Genomic DNA, 9,266 nt, shown 5'->3' with positions numbered 1-9,266 from the left:
TAAAAGATTATTTTGGAATAAACAGCAAAAGGGTGATTAGAACGTTGATTTTGGAAAGTTATAAATGGACTAGGGGGCCAGATAGAGTTGAAATAAGACTTTTGAGATTAATTACGAAAAGTCTCTCTGTGAGTTGTTTTGAATTTCATAAAATAAATATATGAAGAATTTGAAATTTATTATAAAAAGTCTTCCCATGGGAAAATGTTGTTGATAGAGAAAAATGTAATTAGAGGGGGTATTGAAGTTTGGACTCCAGAGGGAACCAGAAACAACTAAAGATTATAATTAAAGGAGAAGAGACCCATTCATACAGAATGGAACACAATACTCTTAACCGTGGAAGACCTCAAGGTTATTTGGGAACAATGCACACAAGTTTCTCTCAAGATTGTCTGCTACTATAAAAATGAGACTTAAAGAGGTTATAGAAGAGGAATGGATCTCACTGGATAAAACTGAGACTGATTCAGATGCGGATATAAAAACAACAGGCTACAAGAATGATACAATAACAAGATGTTACACTGAATTTACAAATGAAACCAGCTGATGTCTTAATAATTAAAAGGGATATACAAGTAGCATACTAAAGGGTGACTTGGATAACCTTTTTGTTTTGGATGTACAAATGAGACCTGTTAAAATTTTGAAGGAGTTTTTGAGAAAAGAGAAAATGAAAAGAAATCAAGTGCTGAGACATTAAAGGAGTTAAATATCAAGATTGTTAAAAGCAAAGGGGAAGAATATAAAGTTGGGTTGTTCAATCAAGGTTAAAATAGGTATGTTATTGTTTCTGGTAACTCTTAATGGACTTTTGCTGACCAGGACCAAATGATGAGGTTTTAAAGATTTGTTCATACATAAGAGATGAGATATGGGAAGGCAGGATTTTTTGTTGTATTTTTAGAGAATCTGATAAGTGATTATGTTAAAAGTAAAGGAATATAAAATTGATTTATTGGATTAAGGTTACAATACACATATTGTTATTTCTGGTAATGAACTTTTGCTGATTAGGAGTCAATGACAGGGCTTTAAGAATTTGTATAATGATAAGAAATGAGATATGGGCAGATGAGATCCTTTGTTGTAGTATCAGAGGAGGTGATATGTTACTCAAATTGTTTGTATTTGTCTTGATGGAGGGGGAAGTCATTTCTTTATACATCCTTTTTCTTTACTAGATATATTTTTTTCTTTTTTGCACTTTTTAACTTTTTAAATATTTTTCTTAGTATTAGTTTTTTTTACCTTTGTATTTGTAAACTGTAATAAAAATTATTATAAACTGTGTATATAAAAAGGAATCTAGTATGGAATGTCTAGGTATGTTTTTCCATATATGTCCATAAGATTTTAATAAGAAAGTAGAATAAAACTATCAATATAACATTGAATATCTAGCTTGCCTATGCTTCATCTAGGAAAGGAAATGCCATAGAAATTACCTGTATGACTTTGCAAAAACCTCCTAGATGCAGAATGGCATTACAGAATCAGTGCACTAGATAAAGGGCCTATAATGCAGTAATTATATTTGAAAGAAAACTTCAGAAATAAAAGGAATTCTAGTGCAGGTCTGCTTCAGCTTGCGTTTTTATTTATCTTAGAAAGGTCCATTAAAATGAACTATGGTTAAATGCAAATAAAATGATTAAAAAATTGGAACTGTGTGTTCCTTAAAAAAATTAATTTCAAGCAAAGACTAGCTTAGTACTTATTTAAAGTACTTTTATACTGCCTTATAATACATTTTCTGGGCAAAATCCTCTACAAGTCTGTGTGTGTGTGTGTGTAAAGTAAAGGTAAAGGTTTCCCTTGACATTAAGTCCAGTTGCGTCTGACCCTAGGGGGCTGTGCTCATCTCCGTTTCAAAGCTGAAGAGCCAGCGTTTGTCCGTAGACACTTCCGTGGTCATGACTACACAAAACGTTGTTACCTGCCCGCTGAAACAGTACTTATTAATCTACTCACATTTGCATGTTTTCAAACTGCTAGGTTGGCAGGAGCTGGGACTAGCAACGGGAGCTCACTCCATCACAGATTTCAACCGTTGATCTTCCGATTGGCAAGCTCAGCTCAGCAGTTTAACCCGCAGTGCCGTGTCCCGTGCGCACGCGTGTGTGTATATATATACATATATATTTGTATGTATGTATGTATGTGTGTGTGTGTGTGTATATATATATATATATATATATATATATTTAAAGAGCAGAAATCATTACTGCAGAAATTATATCAAGAGATAGCAAAAACATAAACCTATATACTAATTGGGAAAGGATTATATACTTTTTTTTTTAATCACCTGACAAAATATACTTACAGAAAATTAACAAATATTCACTTAAAGAAAACCTTTATATTTATTAACCTATTTCCCACCAATATGAAACAACACAGGAATATTTTCTAAGATTATTAGTTCTTTTGGGATCTGTGGCTTCCCCTGTACTTGCACTTGTGATAAACAAAACTGAATCAACATGCCTGTAGTTTCTGGAAGCTTTACTATCACAGAATGCCATAAGCTACTATTTTAAACATCAGTAGAAAGTCTAAGATTATAAAGTGTTCATCCTTTACTCGTTATAATTGCATTGTAACTAGTTGCACAATTAAATAATGAATTCATCCCGGTTTCCTGCATAATGTATTGATTGAATAGAGGACACAAACTTGCAAAATCTATGATGAAGGCAGCTTTCCCTATTGCAGCCCCAAAAGGCAGTGGGCTGGATCCAATCTTTGGAGATTTACTGAAATTAATAAATCTATCTGGGAGATGCCCAAGCCTGCTTTGTGTTAACCAGGGTAGTTAGTGAGAATGTAAATGTCATCATCTCATCCCTGTCTCATATAGCTCTTTAACCAGTTTGTAGCTTATCTAAAGCTGAGCATAGTATCTGAAACATTTTTGTTAAGTGTGAAGTTAACTTAAATTTAGTCACTGGTGCATTCTAAAACTGAACCCAGCTCAATTAAGAGGTTTACGCATCTTGTTAAACAACTACAGCAGTTCGGGATAATATGTATTTTGTGACCCAAAGCTTTCTGATTTATAAACCATGGTATATGGCTTAAGGTAATGTGTGAATCCAACCATGATTTATTAACAAAACACTGTTGTATTAAACCATAGCCTCTTTAACATGTGAACCACTATTATTCCCTAGTAGCTGCTACTCAATGACCTACTGCCTTTGAAGTTGATGGCTATATGATCTAATTATTGTTTATTATTTATTTATTTTTATCCCACCTTTATTATTTTTTTATAAATAACTCAAGGTGGCAAACATACCTAGTAGTCCTTCCTCCTCCTATTTTCCCCAACCACCACCCTGTGAGGTAAGCTGTGTGTGTGTGACTGGCTCAAGGTCACCAAGCCGGCTTTTATGCCTAAGGCGGGACTAGAACTCACAGCCCCCTGGATTCTAGCCCAGCACCTTAACCACTAGACCAAACTGGTTAAATGGTTAGTAATTAACCATTTGTTAGTAATTCATGTTTTATCACACTCACAACAAAAAACTTTAAATGTTCTCATTTCAATTTGTGCGTATGTTAAGTATATTAAAGTTTTAGCTTTCTATTAAGAATCATAATCATAATGCATAGTTGAAACTGAAAACAAACCACATCTAACATTATTCTAAATACATCTGCTATGTAGTAAGTTCTGTATGTACTGCAAATAGTTTGATACAATTTGGCAAAAATTATGTATGAACTGATACTTTATTCATAACATAAACTATATGAAATGTCACTGATCTCTTTCATGTGAATTTTAGCAATATATTTAGAACCCAAATATTAGTTTAATCAATATTAAAATTGTTCTTTGAGTAATTAATTCAAAATATACAAGTATACAGTCTATGTAAAATATATTTTTAAATTGTGAGTTATAATAAAACTCTCTATTTTATTGCAATTCCAACACACAATTTCAAACATATAAAACATTGTGTATCAAATATAAGTCTTATTTTCACTTTTTGTTAATTTAATTTCAAACAATTACAAACATTTTCTATTGCTCAGAGGACCCTATCAACAAAAAAGGCTTATAAGCTTCAATTAAAACCTAATATTTAGATAAATAAAAACATGGCAAGTAAGAAAAGAATCTTAAAACCAAATAAGTAAACATATATATTGATTTTACACAGTACACACTGCTTAGTTGTGCCTGGGATGCTAATATTATACGTCTTTCTTTCACTTTGGTATACTAGGAAGGTATCTCCCCAGTGGTGTTTGCACAAGATGCTTTCCATGGTTTACTAAATGTTCCAACTGCTTAGGTTCACACAATACAACCATTAAATAACCCCACTGGCTCAGTTCACACAATACACTCAGCTAAAACATGGTTGGCTAGTTTGTGGTTGGCCACGGTCCTATAACCTCAGCTTATTATGCAGTCACTCAAGAACTCGCCCTCTTCTTTTACATAGCCACCCTAAATATATTAACTTCGTAGCAATGACCTCCATTAATTGCAACGATATTTTCTTTCAGCTAGGTAGCGTCTGAGGGCTCTTTCCATTGTTAGAATGGTGCATGTATAGTTATTTTTCTCTCCCTCCCTACCCCCCCAAACCTTGCAGCCCTTGCTGCCCTGTTGCATCAACTTCCTGTACAAGCTCCTCGCTTTGGGATGATGCTGAGAATTCTTGGTCTCTCACACCCCTTTCCCTCCTCCGGTATGTCAGCTTCCTGTGCAAAATCCCGTACGCCAGGCTAAAGAAGCCTGTGTGTTGCCGCTGCCCTTGGTGCATCAACTTCCTGTGCAAAGCCCCTTGCATTGGGGCGATTGTTCTTTTTTTTTTATTATTATTCCTGCCCTCGGTGCATCAACTTCCTGTACAGATTCTTTTGCAAATGGGTGAAGAGCATGTTTGCGAGGACACTACCAGCTTGTTCGCTGCTGCTGCTGCTGTTCTTTTCCTATTGCCCTGGTGCATTCGCTTCCTGTGCAGAATCCTTTACATTGGGGCGGGGTGGGGGGGTGAGCGAGTGAGGATGCTCGGCTGCGTTTCTCCACATTCCTTAGTGTATCCGCTTCCTGCGCAGAGCCACTTGCAATAGGGGGGAAAAAAAGATGCTCGCAGTTCTGGTTTCCTTTTGCTGCTGCTGCTCCCATCGCCTGCCCCAGTGCATGAGCCCTTCTTCGTTTCCTCCCTCCCTCCTCTGCCTGCCCCGGTGCGTGATCTTTTCCTGCCACCGCTGCTACTGCTGCTCTGCGAGAGTTTGCTGCCCTACTTCACTCTACTTTAGTTTCACTCACTTTACATCCGGGTTTTTTCCCTAGGCAATGGGTGCCGCACCACAGCCCGTTCCTTAGGCAAAGGGAAATAAATTCGCTGCACCGACACGTCAAGTAGTCCCTCTGGAGAAGCCTTGAGGCGCCCCCTCCTCTCCTCAAGCAGGCCGGCCACCCCTCCTCCCTCATTCATAGGGAGAGAAGGTGGGGAGCCCGGTTGAGGGGGAGGCCGCCTCCTCCTCCGCTTTTGTCCCCACCCTCCCCTCCTTCTTCGCTTCGAAGAGCGGCCGAAGTAGCCGCGTTTGTGTGCGAGAGAGTTGTGTCGGGGGCGCGCGGGCAGCGAGGGAGTCGGGAGCGCGCGCCGCTGGCAGGCCAGGCAAAAGCAAAGCAAAGCAAAACGGAGGCCGGTGGCGGAGGGATTCAGGCGTGCGGGTGCTGCGGCCGGGCCGGGTGAATGGGATTGAAGAAGAGTTCAGCTTCTCGGCTTGTTTTTGTGTCACAGTTTCTCTTCTTCTGCGCCTCTTCTGCTTCGTTCCTTTCTTCCTGCCTGTCCCCTCCTCCCCTCTGCAGGAGGAGCCCCCCGGGGAGAGGGGAAGGAAAAGGACCCCTCAGAGGAGAGAGAGAGAAGAGAAAAGCAGAAGGAGGAGGAGGAGGAGAAGGGAGCAACCAACCAACCATCTTCCACTCCCAGCTTAGATTAAAGAAAGTGAGAGGAGGAGGAGAGAGAGAGGAGCCAAGAAGAGGGGGACAGGGAGGCCCAGAGGAGCAGCTGCACCGCCTTCTCCCTATGAAGAGGACTCCTTTCCCCTCAAAGAGAGGTCCTGCCAGGGGGACCCCAGCCAGACCACCTCGGCGGCAACATCACCACCACCAGCAGGGTGTAGTATCCCACCTTTTGGATATTCTCTCTCCTCCTCCCCTCTTTTCCCTTTCTTTCTCTCCCCTTCTCGGCCCCCGGTCCTCTGCTGCCTGCCTCGGGAGTTTCGGGGGGGAACAGAGAAAAGGGTGGATGGTGTGGGTGCGCGCTGGGAGGAGGGAGTCCACCATGGAAGACTCCGGAGCCAACTTGGAGATAAGGAGCCACAACTTCAGGGTAATCCCCCCCCCGGAGATATAACGCCTAGAGATGCGGGAAGGGGGCATGTCCTTTCTCTGTCACCTGTGAGGATTGAAGTAAGTTTCTGTGAGAGGAGGAGGAGGTGGTGGTGGAGCGGGAGGGGTTAGGTGACACATTGGAGTGTGTGTGGGGGGGGAGAGAAATGACACATTTGCAAAGAGAGGAAGAGAGAGGACGATTTTCCCCACTCCTTCGCCTTCTCCCCAGGATGATCTTTTCTAGGCCGTTTACTGTGGGGTTCATTTTCTTCCCTGATGCTGCCACCGAGGAAGTTTTATTACCTTGAAGATGCTTCTGCTTTGATGATCGAGGCTTCGTAGTAAAGCTGCTGCGGCGGCGGTTTTTCCTCTCCTCCCTTCTTTTTTCCCCTTTGCCTTTAATTTGTCTTGGTAGCCCGAGTAGTGCTGGGAAAATTCCGTTTCTTCAGCAACTTGTTATTCTGAAGTCTCTCTTGCCCCCCTCACCCTGGGGCAGCCCTTTTTGCATGGATACAAAGCTCAGTGCAAGGACACCTTTGGGATTTCACACTCCTGCTCTGGCACATGTTTGCAGTGACTGGAGATGTGTACCTTCTCTCTTCTCCCTCTTTCCCTCCCATCCTCCCATTTCTCTGTATTAGGTACAAGGAGTAGGGTGTATGTGGGACTGCCATTTGGTCTGGTTGTCTTGTGCAAGTGTATCTTGTTACTTTTCTATGTTTTTGTTTCTTTGTTATTCGGAGGTTACTACAGATGGGATTCTGTCCCTCCCCCTCTTTTCATCTCTGCAGTTCAGTTGCTACTTTCAGGATTAAACAATTAATACTTTTTGTTGTGGATAAATATGAATTAGATCAACACAATTAAACCAAGTGACAGAAAATGAGGTTTTATGATCAGTATGTATTTATCTGTGGTGCTTTTGGGATACTGTAATGAAGAGGTTTGCTAGTGACAAGGATGTTCTGAAAGGTGTGAGGATGTCACTCCATTTAAATTGCAAGTTATAAGTCCTTATTTTAAATGACATATTTATGTAGAGAATAAATTTTTAATAAAATCAGTGAAAATTGCTCCCAAATAAAGGTGCCCTTGCCAGTTACTTTGTCACGTTTATAATGAACTTCTCTAAGTAATGATTTGCACATTATAATGAATTAATACTTAGTGAAACCTATGTTCTTGATTATGAATACTGCTGTAGAGATTGGGTTCTTCAGATGTATTTTCAGTAAGGAGGTATTTTTCCTTAAAAAGTTAAGACTTTGTCATATAAAACATAGTAATATGAGGTAGGATATTCTAAACAAAATGATAAAGCTATGTGTTTTTCCACTGAATAACATTAGATTTGAAATTAGTAAACCTAGAGATGCAAATCAGAGTAGATCACTTATTATTATAGTACAATGTTTAGTAAAAAGTGCAGTTGCAACTCATTATTGTTGAAATATTATTACTCTGTAAGACTAAAGGGTAGCAACAGCTTTAGGACAAGTGTTAACAAACAACTTTCAAAATACCTGTATGATAATTCTGTTAATATCATAGGCCAGTATTTTGTCATACATACTGTCCAGTCTTAAACAGATTTCTGATGTATTCTTGGAATTTCAGCTTTTTTGAAATAAAAACTTTGAAGTCAGAAGGTTTTATAGGAGGGAAATAACAGTTTTAGGAGCTCTTTTTAATAGAACTGCTTGCTTGCATTTTATTTATCATTTCCTTTGGCAGCACTTGGGTGTCTGGTTTCACTTTCTAACTATTTCTTTCCTTTTTCCTTTTTTTTTCCCCTTATGACCCAAGTATAGTGACCACCACAATCTAAGTATATTAGTTATAACTATAAACTATAAACATACAATATTCTGTGTTTCTTTCTTATTGAAAGTAAGGTGAAATAGGATTGAAAGTCTTATTTAACATGCTGGTATTTAAGGAGAAACTGAAGTGAACTATCATGAACACTTTAAGTGATCTTGTTAAACATGTGAGGAACTTTGCAAATCTTTAACTTTGAATATACTTTAGATTTTAGTTTTTTTTAAATGCTTTTCGCAAAATATAGTCTCATTATATAAATGGATACTGATTTTAAATAAAAGCACCATTTATTTTTACCCATTCTAAGAATTTTCTCTCAATTCTGAATTCTTACTATAGATTTGAGTAATGTACAATAAGTATTCCATGGTCAGAATACTTTGGAAAGAATTGTTTATCTCTAAAATAATAGTAAAAATACATTGTAGCAGCTGATATAATTGTTCTTGAATGACAAATTCAGGCTTAACTTCTCAGATCTATTCTACAATAGTAGCTGTAGTAGTCTGGAGAAATGAAAATAGTACATTGCTATGCTACTTTTAAAAATGGACCATTTGGCCGGAGGTTGCAAGTTTTGTTCTTTCGGTTGGTATAATAGCTGCCAAGAACTTAGGCTACTGGCCTAAGCTGGGGTGTTTACAGGAAAATAAGGGGCAAAAGCTATCCTAACATTTCTCTGATACACAGCTTAGAAGATTTACTTTTTAAGTAGAAGTGCATCTTGACCTGGAGTTCAAGATGCAATATTCTGTTTTACTACTTACATATGATGTTTTTCAAAACTGAGCAAATTGTTCGCTTCCTTAAGGTTGTACTTCTATATAAGCTTAATTCTTTGGGTTTGTCTTCTGAGTAGACATGTTTTAAATGCAAGGAAACTGAGGCAGACTTTCTTCTGCTTTTTTTGTTTATATTCTTTCAAATTAAATATGGTGAATTATAACATTTTACATCAAGGTGCATAGCATAGTGCTTTTGCACTGCAAACACAAATGTATGTGATATTTGCTATAAGCTTTGGGGCATGTTTTCAAGATCAGCTTCCTCAGACTGGTTAGATCTC

At 38.7% G+C, this 9,266-nt stretch overlaps 1 protein-coding gene across 4 annotated transcripts in view; it reads left to right on the top strand.

Annotated features, from left to right (window-relative positions):
* Window positions 1–5,607: 5,607 nt before the first annotated feature.
* The window catches only part of PHF21A (PHD finger protein 21A), a 160,989-nt gene continuing 157,330 nt past the window's right edge, over window positions 5,608–9,266 (top strand). The window contains exon 1 of one of the 4 annotated variants that reach the window (XM_063289666.1): window positions 5,608–6,159. The gene's annotated coding sequence lies outside the window, so the exon portion shown is untranslated. The remainder of the gene's footprint in view (window positions 6,160–9,266) is intronic. The other 3 variants (XM_063289665.1, XM_063289664.1, XM_063289663.1) reach the window with 3 other exon arrangements.

This window comes from Candoia aspera, chromosome 1 (assembly GCF_035149785.1).
Source record: "Candoia aspera isolate rCanAsp1 chromosome 1, rCanAsp1.hap2, whole genome shotgun sequence".
Lineage (NCBI taxonomy): Eukaryota > Metazoa > Chordata > Lepidosauria > Squamata > Boidae > Candoia > Candoia aspera.
Note: the sequence above shows the minus strand (reverse complement) of the source record. Positions and strands in the feature narration are given on the sequence as shown.